The 16962-nt window shown below is 43.6% G+C and overlaps 1 protein-coding gene across 6 annotated transcripts in view; it reads right to left on the reverse strand.

The window, feature by feature from the left end:
• PCDH15 (protocadherin related 15) overlaps nt 1-16962 on the reverse strand; it is a gene marked incomplete at both ends in the record, with an annotated part of 813688 nt that overhangs the window by 560813 nt on the left and 235913 nt on the right. The window lies entirely within an intron of this gene.

The raw sequence follows: 16962 nt of genomic DNA on the forward strand, positions 1-16962 counted from the left end.
GCAAATGAGTAGTAACCTTCAGACAATGCATCCTAAACTGCAGGTCAGATGCCAGTGGTATTTTCTGAGCTGTAAATCTGTTTAAGAACTTGGTACACATATTTGAGAATACTTTACATGACTCATCTTTTAAAAAGTATTTAGTCTAGTACTGTATGCATGTAGGCAACATCACTGTGAACTTCATTATAATGTGAGACTGAAATGCACCAATAAATAATTAAAAATTAAACAAGAATATATTTTCTGATGAAAAATGTGTAGCCAGCAGATGAACTAACTCTGACGTTTATGCCTTGACTCCATCGTGCATCACAACAGCAAGAACAAGCTTTTTTTGGAGGCTTGGGAGTACTCCAGTGCTGCAGGCATGTGTTCCCATCCCTCTGAACTCCATCATGGTGTGTGATTACAGTCCACCAACTATAGTGGTTTAGATGTACAGCATCCTCCCTGCATTTGCAGAAACAAGGTAACAATGGTGAAAGAAGGGCTGGGTTGCTAAGTAGGGGCTCATGGGGGTTTGGTCTTGGGAACTATAGATGATCCCTACTTCCTCCTGCTCTCTGTCAGCTTCTGGCTTCTCAGGTGAGAGAGTGAGGCACACTCTCTGCTTCCCATTGCCATGCCCTGAGCTCTGCAAACCTGACCTGACATGGAATGAAGCTCTAAATCTCCAAACTGTGAGCAAATAAATACTCCTTTTTCTGTGTGCTCAGGCTTATTGAGTCACATGGTGAGTTGTTGATCAATACATCAACAGAAGTTTACTAAAAGCTGGGTGTGGTAGCAAATGTCTATAATCCCAGTATTTAGGAGGCAGAGACAGAAGCATGACAGGTTTGAGGCCAACCTCAGCCACTTAGACTCTGTTTCAAGCAAACAAACAAACAAAAAAAAATGACTGAGGGTGTAGCTCAGATCTAGAACCATCCTGGGTTCAATTCCCAGTACCAGAAAAAAAGTTATAATTAAAAACATATATTAAATTAAAATATATTTAAAAATATAATGGTACTAAAAATAGCAAGAAAAGAAATAGAAACAGCAATAAAAATTAAAACTGGGAATGGATCCACCATATGATCCAGCTATACCATTCCTGAGTATCTTTCCAAAGGAGCTGAAATCAGAGAACTACAGTAACATATGCATAACCATGTTCATAGCAGCACAATTCGCAATAGCCAAAATATTGAACCAACCTGGGTCTCTATCAACAGGTGAATGGATTGCAAAATTATGGGAAATACACACAATGGAATTCTACTCAGCTATAAAGAAGAACAAAATCATGTCATTTGCAAGAAGATGGAAAGACCTGGAGAATATTGTGTTAAATGAGATCAGCCAAGCAGAGAAAGAGAAGGGACATATGTTTTCTCTAATATGCCCAAACTACAGAGTATTAGGAATACCATAGGGACTCTAGATAATGGAGCATAAATCTCAGCAAAGCTAGAAAGGAAGAGTATGAAAGGAAGAAGGCTGATGTTGATTAATGAAGGAGCTACATTTGAATATGTGTATAGGTGTGAATGTACCATGGTCAACCTGGACACTCATTGTTGGGAGAAAGAAAGGAGAAGTGGGGGCACCAAACACATTCTGAATGTATGACATTTGCAATAAGATCCACATAAAAATAAAAAATGAAAAAATACAAAGTTAAAAAATGAACAAGTTTTTCTATAGTTAACATACATCCCAGGCAGGCAAACCAAGGCAAGGGGACTTTGGACTCTTCTTTTTAATCAAACAAAAAGGTTTTCATAGTTATTTTATCTTCCATTAAAACAGTAAAATAAAAAACACTCCATCTGGACTTGTATTTAACAGTTTTTAAAAACATTTCTTGGAGATTTAAATGTTTCTCAGGTTTTAGCTCACCTCTATGTTCTTCAGTGATTGAAACTCAGTGGTATTTCTATTGCTAATGTGCTTACAAAAAGAGACTTATGTGTGTGTTATTTAATTTCACCATTTATATTGTCAAAAATTTCTCAAGACTTTCACATGTCATTACAGATTTAGATCAGCAGTTTGAGGAAAAGAGGAAAATCAAAGCTTACCCACACTGGATACAAAGATCAATATTTATTTTTAAAAATTAACCCTAGGTTTCTTACTTGGTCTTGCCTGGACAAAACTATCCCTTATGTACTAATAAAAGCAGGTGACACCAAAACTGAGGCTAGTATTAAATCAAGAACTCAGCCAGAAGCAGTGGTGCACACCTGTAATCCCAGTTCTTGGGAGGCTGAGACAGAAGAACTGCAGGTTTAAGGCCAAGCTCAGCAACTCATTGAGGCCCTCAGAAACCTAGAGACCCTGTTTCAAAATAAAAATTATGGCTAGGAAGATGTAGCTGACCAGTAGTACACCCTGGGCCCACTGGGAAAATATGGTCTCTTCACTTCTATTTTTGCAGATTCCCTCTCAAAAACCTTTTGCTTAACTCCCATCATATTTAAAGATATTTAAAATCTATCTTCACTCTTTCTAGCTTTTAACTCATTTTATATATAGAAGCAAATATTTCAGAATAAAAAGATCAGAAATATAAGGCAAGATTAATAAGAAAGCTGAATGGTTCTTTAATTAGTAACATAACAAGAAATATCCATGTGGCTGAAATTACATATATCATGATAATAATGAGACTTTTAACAGATGCTGGCCTTGAAGAGACCTACCTTGCAGAATAGATGATACCCAAGGACAGGTTATCTTTACATGAAGATTTCCATTCATTATAGTAAAAATGTTGATAATTAGAACAAAATTATTAAACTTAATTTAATATATGTATTATAGAAGTCAAGAGAGCTGACACTAGAATTAGCAGTATTAAAATTCACCCTGTATTCTCACTTTCACAATAAAAATATAGCACAGTAAATATTGAGATCTGTGCATCTTCTTTTAAGCAGTAGATATTAAGGATCACATTTTCTAAATAGAAATATTTAACCTCACTTAAACATTAAATTACACAATAAATGTATCAAGCCTTCACAAATAACCACATCAAAATGTACACTGTTTATGTCTTTAGATAACACTTAAAATTAATTTAATTTTAAAAAGAACTTGAGCTGGGCATGGTGGTATAATCCCAGCATTCTGGAGGCTGAGACCTAAGGATTACAGTTCACGGACAGTTTCAGTTACTTAGTGAGGCCATCTGCAAATTAGTGAAATCCTGTTTCAAATAAAGAATAAAAAACAAGGGTAGGGATGTAGCTCAGAGATCGAATTCCCTTGGGTTCCATCCTCAGACCCGAAAAAAAAAAAAAAAATTGCTACATCATTAATTTTCTTTCTTAGCTTATTGTTTTAATACAGAGGAATAAATTTCCAGTTTTTTCAACTATATGCCCAGATTCTCCTGAGAGTTTAAGATATTGTCAATTATAAGTGTTCTACTAAGCTTTACTTTCACTAAATAAAGGTGCTCCATTATTGGAAAAGTATGGGAATTTTTTTTTCCTCTTCAGGTCTTACATGGCTAAATCTTTCTAGAAAGAAAACTTTTTTAGATTGCATCAAAACATAACATAAATTTAATAGAAAGTAACTTTTTAATCCATATAACTTCCTCATTATACAAGCTTCTTTCCTCTACTTACATAAAATTATTTATATTAAAAAATAGCCTGGCCTGGAGCCTGCTGCGGGGCGAGGCCAGGTCTGGAGCCAGCAAGGTGGGGGCAGGAGCCTGTCATGCAGCAGGACTGGGACCAGGGCCTGCTTCACAGCAAAAGGCCAGTGGTCCCTGAAACCATGTTGCCAGGAAGCACTGGAAGCTGCCACTACCTCATCTCATCTCTCGGCAGATTTCCAGATCCAAGTGACCTCTATTAAAAAAATATTGGTTGTGAGTATATCATCTTGTCAAAGTTACTCACCTTCTGGCTTTCAGGATTTCAATAAGTGGGAATAAGTGTGGAAATTAAAAGAAGGACTTCCAAGGAAGAAAGAAACTGTAATTGATCAGATGTGAAGAAATAGAAGCTGTAATATGAGGTTGGTGGGATTGCAAATTGGTGTACCCACTTTGGAAGACAGTATGGAAGATCGTGAGCAGAAGGAAAATGAACTTACCATATGATCCAGCAATACCACCTCTAGGTATCTACCAAAAAGAAAGAAAACCAAAATACCAAACTATGCATGAGCAACCATGTTCATAGCTACACAGTTCACCATTGCCAAACTGTGGAACCAGCCAAGTTGTCCTTCAACTGATGAGTGGAGTTCAAAACTATGGGATGTATACACAATGTAATTTTGCCCAGCCATGAGTGAGAACAAATTATGCTATTTACAGTGATGTGTGAAAACTAGGGAGAAATGGGTAACAGGAGGAACTCTGGATGAAGAAGGGACCCTAGAGAAAAGCAATTAAGGTGACCTATCTGAGGGGAAGGGAGGGGGAAAGAGAGAAACTCTTTAAAGCACATGATGTGTGGGCCAGCGAGGCCGGCATGGGAGACTGCCATGAGGCAAGGCCGGTGCTGAAGCCTCCAAGGCCGGGATCAGAGCCTGCTGAGGGTTTAGGCCAGTGCCAGGGCCAACGTGGCCAGGATCGGAGCCTGCTGTGAGGCAAGGCCGGTGCTGGGGCCTCCGAGGCTGGGATTGGAGCCTGCGGAGGGGTTAAGCCGGTGCCAGGGCCAGCAAGGCTGGGATCGGAGCCTTCCATGAGGCAAGGCTGCTACTGAGTCCTCCGAGGCTGGGATCGGAGCCTGCCAAGACATTAGACCAGTGCTCTGGGGTCAGCGCGGCTGGCATTGGAACCTTCCATGAGGCAAGGCTGCTACTGAGGCCTCCGAGGCCGGATTGGAGCCTGCCAAGAGGTTAGACCGGTGTTGGGGCCAGCAAGGCCGGCATCGGAGCCCGCTGTGAGGCAAGGCCAGTGCTGGGACTTCCAAGGCCAGGAACAGGAGTCTGTGGAGGCGTTAGGCCGGTGCCAGGGCCAGCATGGCCAGGATCGGAGCCTACTGTGAGGCAAGGCCGGTGCTGGGGCCTCCAAGGACGGGATCGGAGCCTTCTGTGAGGCAAGGACACTATTGAGGCATTCGAGGCCGAATTGGAGCCTGCCAAGGGGTTAGACCAGTGCTGGGGCCAGCGAGGTCGGCATCAGAGCCTGCCATGAGGCAAGGCTGGTGCTGGGATCTCCGAGGCTGGGATCAGAGTCTGCGGAGGGGTTAGCTGGTGCCAGGGGCAGCGTGGCCGAGATTGGAGCCTGCCGTGAGGCAAGGCCACTGCTGGGGCCTCCGAGGCCGGGATCGGAGCCCACCAAGGGGTTAGGCCAGTGCTGGGGCCAGCGAGGCTGGAATTGGAGCCTGTCATGAGGCAAGGCCAGTACTGGGGCCTCTGAGGCTGGGATTGGAGTCTGCCAAGGGGTTAGGCTGGTTCCAGGGCCAGTGTGGCCGGGATATGAGCTCACCATGAGGCAAGGCCAATGCTGGGGCCTCCAAGGCCAGGATCGGTGTCTGCCGAGGGGTTAGGCCGGTGCTGGGGCCAATGGCCAGCATCGGAGCCTGCTGTGAGGCAAGGCCGGTGCTGGGGCCTCTGAGGCTGGGATTGGAGCCTGCCGAGGGGTTAGGCTGGTGCCGGGGCCAGCAGCCGGCATTGTAACCTTCCATGAGGCAATGCCACTACTGCGGCTTCCAAGGCCAGATTGGAGCCTGACAAGAGGTTAGACCGGTGCTGGGGCCAGTGAGGCCAGCATCAGAGCCTGCCATGAGGCAAGGCCAGTGCTGGGGCCTCCGAGGCTGGGATCGGAGCCTGCTGAGGGGTTAGGCTGATGCTGAGGCCAACGGCTGGCACAGAGCCTTTTGTGAGGCAAGGCTGCTACTGAGGCATCTGAGGCCGGTTTGGAGCCTGCCAAGAGGTTAGACCAGTGCTGGGCCAGCAAGGCTGGCAATGGAGCCTGCCGTGAGGCAAGGCCGCTACTGGGGCCTCCGAGGCCGGGATTGGAGCCTGTAGAGAGGTTAGGCTGATGCCTGGGCCAGCGAGGCCGGGATTGGAGCCTGCCATGAGGCAAGGTCAGTGCTGGAGCCTCCAAGGCCAGGATCAGAGCCTGCCAAGGGGTTAGGCCGATGCCAGGGTCAATGGCCGGCATCAGAGCCTGCCATGAGGCAAGGCTGGTGCTGAGGCCTCCGAGACTGGGATCGTAGTCTGCTGAGGGGTTAGGCTGGTGTCAGGGTCAGCGTGGCCGAGACCTGGGCTCACCCTGAGGCAAGGCCAGTGCTGGGACCTCCAAGGCCAGGATCGGAGCCTGTTGAGGGTTTAGGCCGGTGCCGGGGCCAGAGGCCGGTATCGGAGCCTTCCGTGAGGCAAGGCCGCTACTGAGGCCTCCAGGGCCGGGATCGGAGCCTGCCAAGGGGTTAGGCCAATGCCGGGACCAGCAGCCAGCATCAGAGCCTGCTGTGAGGCAAGGCCAGTGCTGGGGCCTCTGAGGCCAGGATAAGAGCCTGCCGAAGGGTTAGGCCGGTGCCGGGGCCAATGACCAGCATCGGAGCCTGCTATGAGGCAAGGCCAGTGCTGGGGCCTCCGAGGCCAGGATCAGAGCCTGCCGACGGGTTAGGCTGATGCCGGGGCCAATGGCTGGCATCAGAGCCTATCATGAGGCAAGGCCGGTGCTGGGGCCTCCAAGGCCGGGATCAGAGCCTGGCGAGGTTTTAGGCTGGTGCTGGGGCCAGTGAGGCTGGGATCAGAGCCTGCCTTGAGGATAGGCCAGTGCTGGGGCCTCCAAGGCCGGGATCAGAGGCTGCCGAGGGGTTAGGCCAGTGCCATGGCCAATGCAATGGCCGGCCTGGGAGCCTGCCGTGAGGCAAGGCCGCTACTGGGGCATCCAAGGCCAGGATCGAAGCCAGCTGAGGGGTTAGGCTGGTGTCCGGGCCAGGGAGACCAGAACTGGGGCCTCCCATGAGGCAAGGTCGCTGCTTGAGCCAGCGAGGTCTGGATCAGTCCACTGAGTAGCCAGGTCACTACTGGGGCCGTCAAGAGTGGGATTGGTACTTGCAATGTGGCATGCACAGAGATATATCACAGAAAATAAAAATCAGATGCCTCCCCTAATCAGCAAAAACTAGGAGGAAAGGGGCAACAGGAAGAGGTTGAGCTATAGAAAGGGCCCTATAGTGAAGCAACTAAGGTGACCAATCAGAGGGTATGGAATAGGGGAGGATGGAGCCTCTTTAAAATGCAGGAGGTACTTAAACAAATGTATCAAAGTTTATCACCAAACAGGCATGGGATCAAGGGAGGGGGAGGGAATGGGATGGGGGCTGGATGAGGGCTAATTGGATGATGTGTGCTTGTATATCCTCTCAAGTCTTATATTCCAATGTGATATATGATTACAATGCACCAATAAAAAAATAAAAAAAATAAAACACATGATGTACTTAAACATATCAAAGTCAGTCAGGAAGCTAAGTATGGGTAGGAGGGAGAGAGAGGAAGGTGTTAGAAATTGGGTGATGTGTGCATGTATATCTCCACAAGGATTTTATCTCATTAAGATGTATGACTACAGTGCATCAATAAAAATTTATTTAAAAATTACAAAAATAATAAATAAAAATAGTCTGTGTTACTCTGACTCATGAGATAACTCTTTTAAAGTGCTGACTTCTGTCTTTGGTATAAAAAGGATTCAAATAATGTGAGTTATGGTTATTGTTTTTGATCTTATAAACTCCATTTTGTGCCTGGGGTGGTGGCGCATGCTTGTAATCCCTGCGCTTAGGAGACAGAGACAGGAGGATCGCACAGGTTCGAAGTCAGCAGTGCTGACTTAAGAGACCCAATTTCCAAATAAAAAGTATAAAATAGGTCTGGAAGTGTAGCCCAGAGGTAGAAGGGCTTCCAGGAACCCCAGTACCATCAAAAAACAACAACAACAACAAAAAAAAAATCCATTTTTTAAGAAAAAACATTTGAGGCTAAGGCCAATAATTGCTTTATGTCACAGAAATATCTACACACCAAGTATACTGTGTATGCAACAAAAATAGTCATATTGTGTTTGGTCAATAGATAGGTATAGCAAATTTTTAGAGTTCATATACATTGGCTAGATTTGTATACAAAGTAATCAGAACTAGAATTTAGAATATAGAAAGAGGGTCTCACTCTTGAACCAACTGTAGGTCTTCCTAGGCTATGTTCCTCCCCTATTCCATACCCTCTGATTGGTCACCTTAGTTGCTTAGGGCCTTTTCCTGGTGCCCCTTTACTCCTAGTTATTTCTGATTAGGGGAAGCATCTGGTTTTAATTTTCTGCGATATTTCTCTGTGCATGCCACGTTGCAAGTACCAATCCCACTCTTGACAGCCCCAGTAGTGACCTGGCTACCCGGCGAACTGATCCAGACCTCGGTGGCTCAAGCAGGAGCCTTGCCTCATGCGAGGCCCCAAATCTGGTCTTCCTGGCCCGGACACCAGCCTAACCCCTCAGCTGGTTCCGATCCCGGCCTCAGAGGCCCCAGCACCGGCCTATCCTCATGGCAGGCTCTGATCCCAGCCTCACTGGCCCCAGCACTGGCCTAACCCCTTGGCAGGTTCTGATCCCGGCCTTGGAGGCCCCAGCACTGGCCTATCCTCATGGCAGGCTCTGATCCCAGCCTCACTGGCCCCAGCACTGGCCTTGGCAGGCTCCAATCCTGGCCTCAGAGGCCCCAGCACTGGCCTTGCCTCATGGTAGGCTCCGATGCCGGCCATTGGCCCCGGCACCAGCCTAACCCGTCAGCAGGCTCTGATCCCGGCCTCGGAGGCCCCAGCACCAGCCTTGCCTCACAGCAGGCTCCGATGCTGGCCGCTGGCCCCGGCATCGGCCTAACCCCTTGGCAGGCTCTGATCCCAGCCTCAGAGGCCCCATTAGTAGCCTTGCCTCACAGCATGACTTCGATGCCAGCCATTGGCCCCGGCACCGGCCTAACCCCTTGGCAGACTCTTATCCTGGCCTTGGAGGCCCCAGCATCAGCCTTGCCTCATGGCAGGCTCCGATGCCAGCCTCACTGGCCCCAGCACTGGCCTAAACCTTCAGCAGGCACCAATCCAGACCTTGGAGGGCTCAGTAGTGGCCTTGCCTCACGGAAGGCTGCGATACCGGCCGTTGGCCCCGGCTCCAGCCTAACCCCTCGGCAGGCTCTGTTCCTGGCCTTGGAGGCCCCAGCAATGACCTTGCCTCACGGTGAGTTCAGATTCCGGCCACGCTGGCCCTGACACCGGCCTAACCCCTCAGCAGGCTCTGATCCTGGCCTCGGAGGCCCCAGCACCGGCCTTACCTCACGGCAGCTCCGATGCCAGGCTCGTTGGCCCCAGCACTGGCCTAACCCCTCAGCAGGCTCCGATTCTGGTCTCGGAGGCCTCAGTAGAGGCCTTGCCTCACGACAGGCTCTGATGTTGGCCATTGGCCCCGGCTCTGGCCTAACCCCTTGGCAGGCTCTGATCCCGGCCTCGAAGTCCCCAGCACCGGCCTTGTCTCACAGCAGGCTCCAATCCCAGCTTCACTGGCCCCAGCACTGACCTAACCCCTCAGCAGGGTCCGATCCCTTGCCTCATGACTGCTCCAATCCCAGCTTTGCTATGTCCTTTGCCAGACTCACCCCTCGGCATGCTCCAATCCGAGCACCCTCTTCACCCAACCAATTGTCCCACGTTCTCGAGGGTGCGTGGTGGTAGCATTCTGCCTCTGGGGTCATCACCTCAAAGGTTCCAGGTGTGATGCATCAGATCTCTGCCTCCTCTGAGTACTGGCCACTGCAATTGCCACTGCCTCCACCATTTCAAATCTTTCCCAAGCTCTTTTTCCACTCTGAATATTGTCCAGTGTTCCTAAGCATGCTTGACGGTAGCATTCGATATTTGGTGTAATTTCTCCATAAAAATTAGGTTGGTAGGATCCAATTTCTGCTTCTCCTGAATACAAGTCTCCACTGCCATCACGAAGACCACTTTCAACACTGCCTTTCTCTTTGGTCTCCGCTAAACTCTCTCCTTACAGGTGATGTCCAAGATTCTTAACAATATAGAGAAACAGCAGTCCTCCTTCACAGGGAATTTTTCCATAAGTTCCAGTGCATTTGGATAAGTTTTGTCTGCATCTCCAGTATCCTAGCATCCGCCATGGCCTTCTTAAACCCCCTCAGATATTTTTCTTTTCTTTCTTTTCCTTTTTTTTTTTTTTCAATAAGAGAAGACAGTATGTGTGGTTTGAGGAGGCAGTGGGATCAGGCACTCAGTAGCACTGTGACCCGACCTGGTTTCCCCATGGGTCCAGCATGCTCCTCACTACTCCACCTGGGGCCTAGAGTCCTGCGATCCGGGCCCCATCTGTTCCGGGGTCCGGCGTGCCCCTCCCAACCCCTGCCCCAAACCCAGGGTCTTACTGGGCCCTGTTTCTCCAGGGTTCTGGCATGCTACGGGCGGTTTGGCCCGGGGCCCAGAGTCCTGCGACCTGGGCCCTGACTGTCGTGCTCTGGCCGACCCCTGCCCAGGACCCAAGGTCCCATGGGGCCCGGTTTCTCCCAGGGGTCTGGTGTGCTACGCGCGCGGTCCGGCCCGGGGCCCAGAGTCCCGCGACCTGGGCCCCGGCTGGCGTGCCCTACGCGACCCCTGCCCAGGACCCAGGGTCCTACTGGGCCTGGTTTCTCCAGGGGTCTGGCGTGCTATGTGCGGTCCAGCCGGGGCCCAGGGTCCCGAGACCCGGGCCCTGGCTGTTCCAGGGTTCCGGCATGCCTCGCGCGACCCCTGCCCGGGACCCAGGGTCTTACTGGGCCCGGTTTCTCCAGGGGTCTGGCATGCTACGCGTGGTCCGGCCCAGGGCCCAGAGTCCTGTGACCAGGCCCCGGGTTTTCTGGGGTTCCCCTGAATAAAAATTTTTGAATTAGAAAGAAACAGCATATTTTTATATGCCTTCATGAGCGTGAGAAAGCAGTGGGGAGAGAGAGAGAGAGGGAGAGCGAGAGAGAGAGAGAGAGAGAGAGAGAGAGAGAGAGAGAGATACAAAAAGCCAATTTTCTGGTATCTCCAACATTTCCCAAGCCACAAAGCTGGAATGACCTGACCAAAATGTCCTAGCTGGTAAAAGTAAATCCCAAACCACAGCTTTGTTCTACTACTTCACAACTTCAATCTTTCTCCCCTGTATCTAGTTATTGCCTTGGAAATAAATAAATATATGCTTAAATTTGTAAATCTTTTTAGTTTTGTCTTGAGTTCCTGGGAAACTCACACAAAAATCCTATAGCTATATAAGTTCACTATTTTGAATTCTGTGCTAAATACTTTTCTTGACAAAGATTAAAAGAATTAAAGTAGAAATTATTCTAAAATAAAATTATTGTAGAATAATATTGTAAATATCAATGATCTGAACTTAGAACTGATTTTCCATATCAGAAATATTGATAAATGCATATTTATGCATATATATTCTATAATATTTTTCTTGCTAATCAAAATAAAATGGTGGGCATTAAAGACTGACCAATGAAATTGGAAATAATACTAGAATTACAGTTTAAAAGGTGAACATGCTGAGATAGAGTCCCCTGAAACAACCATGCTACCTCCTTTCCACTATGTAGAGAAAAGAATGCTAAATACGAAAGCTGAGTCCTGAGTTAAGAGAAGCTGAAAAGGGTTCATGGTGGACAATCTCTTAAGATGTCCTCACGGTGCCTAACTGCAAGTTTTATGTCATGTGTGATTCCTTTGCCTTGAGTGTTGCTGGGCTCTCTGTGACTTGCTTCTACTCAAAAGAACGTACAAAGGTGATGGGAAAACTGTATTTCCATGGTTAAGTCAGATTCCAGTAGGAAGCTTGTTAAGACTATCTTTTTCTCTTTTTTCTAATAATTTTGACAAAGCAATTGGCCAACTTAGGAGGCACACATACCAAGAAACTGTGATCACCTTTAGGAGGTAAGGGTAGTCTTCAATTTAGAGTGAGCAAGACTCTCAATATTTTAGTCCTATCAAAAGGAACAGAACAATTTTAACAACTTGAATAACGTTGAAGTGGATGCCTCCTTAGTCAAATCTTAAATTAGACACAAGCCTGACAACTCCTTGATCATGGTCTCATATTTTACTTACAAAACCTATTTATATATGTTGACATTGTATTCTTTCACTTTGTTCAATTCAGTTTTTAGTTGAAGTAGGTGTGTCTGTGTGTGTGTCTGTGTGGGAGAGAAAAGTCAATCAACTTTACCTAATATCAAGAGAGACTGTAGCCGGTATTATTATAAACGTCATCCAACCTTAATTCAATATTTGCCACTAAACCACAAGAAAGTGATTATCTACTTTTTTCTACATAGCTTTACCACTTTAAATAAAATATTTATATTCAGAATATAAAGATGACTCCTAAAACTCAACAATAAAAACAATCTGATTCAAAACAGGTAAAAGACTGATATTTCGGCAAACAAGATACCCACATGGCCAGGAAGTGCATGGAAAGGTGCTGCACATCACTACTCATTAAGGAAAGGCAAACCAAACTTACAATGAAATACAACTGCCTACATATTAGGATGACTATTATAAAAAAATCTGTGAATGGCACACTCAGAAATATTTATTATGAATTATATGTACATTTTATCATTCCTTCCCCTTAAAATAAATCTCTTAATTGAAAAAGAATTGCATATCCTCCATATAATGATAAAATGAATTGTAAAAGTCATTCTCTCGGCACATGAATGTTGAATAAAATGGAAACTCTTCAGACAGGTAGCAAAAATCCATACAAAACAGTATCTATCCCTACAAGAACAGTGTGCTATATCTTTCATAATAAAAGAGAGTCCAGTACCACTGGAAATCTGGCTGGTTCCCATGGAAACAATACAATATTAGATATTTTGACTTGGCCTCTGTTGCTAGCAAGATGAATACTTAGAAACAGAAGAAGCTAGATCCTTCTCAGTAACACTATCTTGGTAAGCCTACATATCAGTCCCATGCCTGTCACTTTGGTTGTTTTGTGAGTAGGGTCACTTCTTTATATTGAGATCAGAAAATTTATTTCATTATAGCTTTCCTTGTAGCCATCCCTAAACTACAGAGAATGTTACAAGCTTGCAGATCTTATATGGATACTCCATTTACCAACACATTTTTAAAAAATCTTGTTGCAGTACATGTCCTCTGGGCACCCTTGAAAGTATGACAAAGAGTGGCTTATCAGGTTACACATAAATATAAATATAGCTATCACTATAAGCCTTTAAACTCTGAAATAGTGTTTTTCTACTTTAAAGTCTCACTAGGGCACTTTTTAGAATTATACACTCTAATTTAGCAAATATAGGATGAGGTCTTCTAGGTGATGGCTGATGTTGATTGTCTGCACACCTCAGTTTATGTATGAGGCTTTATAGCAGTGACTCTAAGTGTAGTCTCCAGACAGAAGTATCTTCTTAGAAAGTTATATATGTGGTTTCAACCACCTCACACTACTGATAAAAGCTCAGAAAGTGGGGTCTAGTAATTTTTTTAATGAGTCAACTATGTGATTATGATGCTTTCTCAAGTTTGTGAATATTACTTTATAATATGCTGGCAAACTTATTTTTATAATACACCAGGATTTTCTTACCTAATTAACTTTAAGCTATTTTCAAGACCTAGGTTCAATTAACCAATCTAGCAGACTATTAACTCCAATTTTCAGTGTGCTACAAACAGAACCCAGGGTGAAAGCATTCACTACAAGGAAATTACACTAAGCAACTTTATATTTCATTTCCTATTTTCTGCCACCTTTAGAATTCACTCCTAGACATACTTTATAGCTCTATGTTATAGAGTTTGACAGTGTCACATAATTATTTAGGTATATAGGTTACCAATCCTCTTGTCTCAGATTTTCAAATACTATAATTACAGTTGTGCATCACTGAGTGCTTAGATTTTTGTCTAAGTTACAAACTAACATTTTTTATAGATATAGAGGAATGATAAAGGAGGGTCCCAGAGGAATCAACATCAACTTATGAGGAAGTTATCCAAGTATTGTTAGTATAAGGCTAGTAAGTGGTGGCTTATTATTTAGGGGCTAAAAAAAGAGAAAACGTACATGATCAGAAACAGAGAAGCTCATGGAATTCAGAGATTCAAAATTCTCATCATCATAATTTTCTAATCTCTCATATCTCTTTCTTTTTTATATTTTTTGGTACATTGAAGTCCTACATCTCAAATGGAGTACAAGCTGGTAGATGCATACATGTGCACATCATCCAATTAACCCATACACAACTCCTACCCTATTCCTTCCCCCCTTTCTCCTTCTCGTTTGGTTTAATGATTGACTTTGATATGTTTGTTAATGTACATCCTGTCCATTAGGAAGTTTCCCTCTTCTCCCTGCCCATCCTCCTCAGTTAGGTCACCTTATAGTATTTCCTTCTTTTGTCTAGAGTTCCTGCTATGACACATTTTCCCCTAGCTTCCAAATATTAGGGAGAGCACCTGATTTCTTATTTTTGTGACTAATTTCACTTAGCATAATGTTCTCTAGTTTTAGTCATTCCCCGTAAGTGATGCAATTTTCTCCTTCTTTATGGCTGAGTAAAATTCTATTGTGTACATATACCATAATTTTGTAATTCATTCATTTGTTGATGGGCATCTTGCCTGGTTCCATGTTTTGGCGATAGTGAATGAATTATGCAGCTATAAACATAGATACTCATACATTAGTTTGGTGGCTTGGTTTCCATTCTTTTGAGTAGATACCTAGAAGTGGTATTGCTGGATCATATGGTAGCTTTATTCCCATTCTTCTGAGGATCCCCCATACTCTTTTCCAAAGCGGTTACACTAATTTGCAACCCCATCAACAATGTTTTAGAGTTCCTACTTCTCTACATCCTTGCCAGCATTTGTTGTTTTTTTGTGTTTTGAATGATTGCCATTCTAGTTGGAGTTAGGTAAAATCTCAGGATAGTTTTGATTTACATCGCTCTGATTGCTAATGATGTTGAATATTTTTTCATACAGATATTGGCCACTTGACTTTTTTGTGAAGTGTCTACTTAGTTCACTTGCCTATTTTTATTGTGTTTTTTTTTTTGTTTTCTTAGTTGTAAGTTTCTTGATTTCTCTGTATATTCTAGATATTAGTACTCTATTGGAGAAATAGTTGGCAAATTTTTCTCCCATTCTGTTAGCTCTTTGTTGAGGTTCTTGAAAGTTTCTTTTGTTGCACAAAAGCTCTTCAGTTTCATGCAATCTCATGTATTAACCCACCTTTTAGTTTCTTGTGCTTTTGGAGTCTTGTTGAGAAAGTTTTTACCTATGCCTATGTTTTGCAGTGTTGGATCTATGTCCTCTTCAAGGAGGCTCAAGTTTCTGGCCTAATTTCCAAATCTTTGATTCATCTTGAATTGACTCTTGTACAGTGTGAGAAAATGAGATGTATTTCCATTTTTCTGCTTATGTTTAATAATTTAGGCCAACAGCATTTATTAAACAGGCTATCTTTTTCCAGTGTATTTTTTGGCCCCTTTGTCAAAAATCAATTGGCTGTAAGTGTTCAGACTTTTATGAGTCTTATATTCTGCTCCATTGGTCTATGTTTTTGTTTTGTGCCAGTATCATGCTATTTTTATGATTATGGCTTTGTAGTATAGTTTGAAGCCAGGTATTGTGATGCCTCCTGTATGTATGTTTTTTCTTTGCTGGGAAATATTTTGGCTATTTTGGGCATTTTGTTGTTCTAGATAAATTTAAGGACTTATATTTCTATGTCTTTAAGAAATGACATTGGTAATTTAATGGTTATTGCATTGAATTGGTAGATCACTTTTGTAAATATGTCCATTTTGATGACATTTATTTTCCTTATGCATGCACAAGAAAGATAATTCCATCTTCTAAGGTCTTTTTCAGTTTTTTTTTCCAATATTTTATAATTTTCTTTGTCGAGGTCTTTTACCTCCCAGTATTAGTTTCCAGTGAAGTTTCTTTGGCTTAAGATATTTGAAAGGATTGAGAATTCAGGAGAACCTACATCTCTGAAACATTCACAATTACAAAAAAAAATGGGCTTCTTCAAAGCCACCATGAAGACCTGTGGGTTCTCCATATATGTTTTTAATGTCTTTCTTAGCTTTTAATTTTATATTTTCACTATGAAAAATTTCTGTAGTTTTCAGAGGAAACCAAATATAATTATAATTACTGGTTGTCATAGTTATTAAATACTTCAGCCACTTGATCATCTGGTACTGTATACCTGCACCCCATATTAGCACTGGCACTACTTTGGGAAATTGTGATGATGTTCCTGGCATGGAATAACTATATGCCATTTGGATTATCCACTCTCAAAAAAGATTATCTCTTGCTTCTCAAATATGTGCACAGTAAAACCCAATAAACTTATTATAGATAAACTTATTATAATAACAATAACTTATTATAATTATAATTATAATAACAATTATAATTATAACAATAACTTATTATAATAATATATAATAATAAACTTATAATAAACTTACTATATCTCCATTTTTTCTGGAGATAAGTCTAGCATCAATACAGTAGTAATTTGTATGTCAATAAGAAGGTGTCACTCTCAAATTAGACTAATTCAATATGGGTTTTAGTAAAGGAATGGTTAAAAGATAGGTGAACAGGGCATGGAGGAACTATAGTGAATAATATAATACACTGAATAAACAAGGATTACATCATAAAATGTCATCATAAAATAACAACAGCAATCCAGAAGTATATCACATAATAAAAGTAATATTTAGTAATAAAGGTAATATTTATATACATAATAAAAGTAATATTTAGAGAAGGAGCCAACTTGGGGAATGCCTGTGGGGAGGAGGCAAGGCAATGCATCTCTGGTTCTTACTCTCATTTCTTCTTTCATTTTCTCTTTACTTTGTCTGTTGGTAGAAGTCA

This window comes from Muscardinus avellanarius (assembly GCF_963383645.1).
Source record: "Muscardinus avellanarius genome assembly, chromosome: 7".
Taxonomy (NCBI): Eukaryota; Metazoa; Chordata; class Mammalia; order Rodentia; family Gliridae; genus Muscardinus; species Muscardinus avellanarius.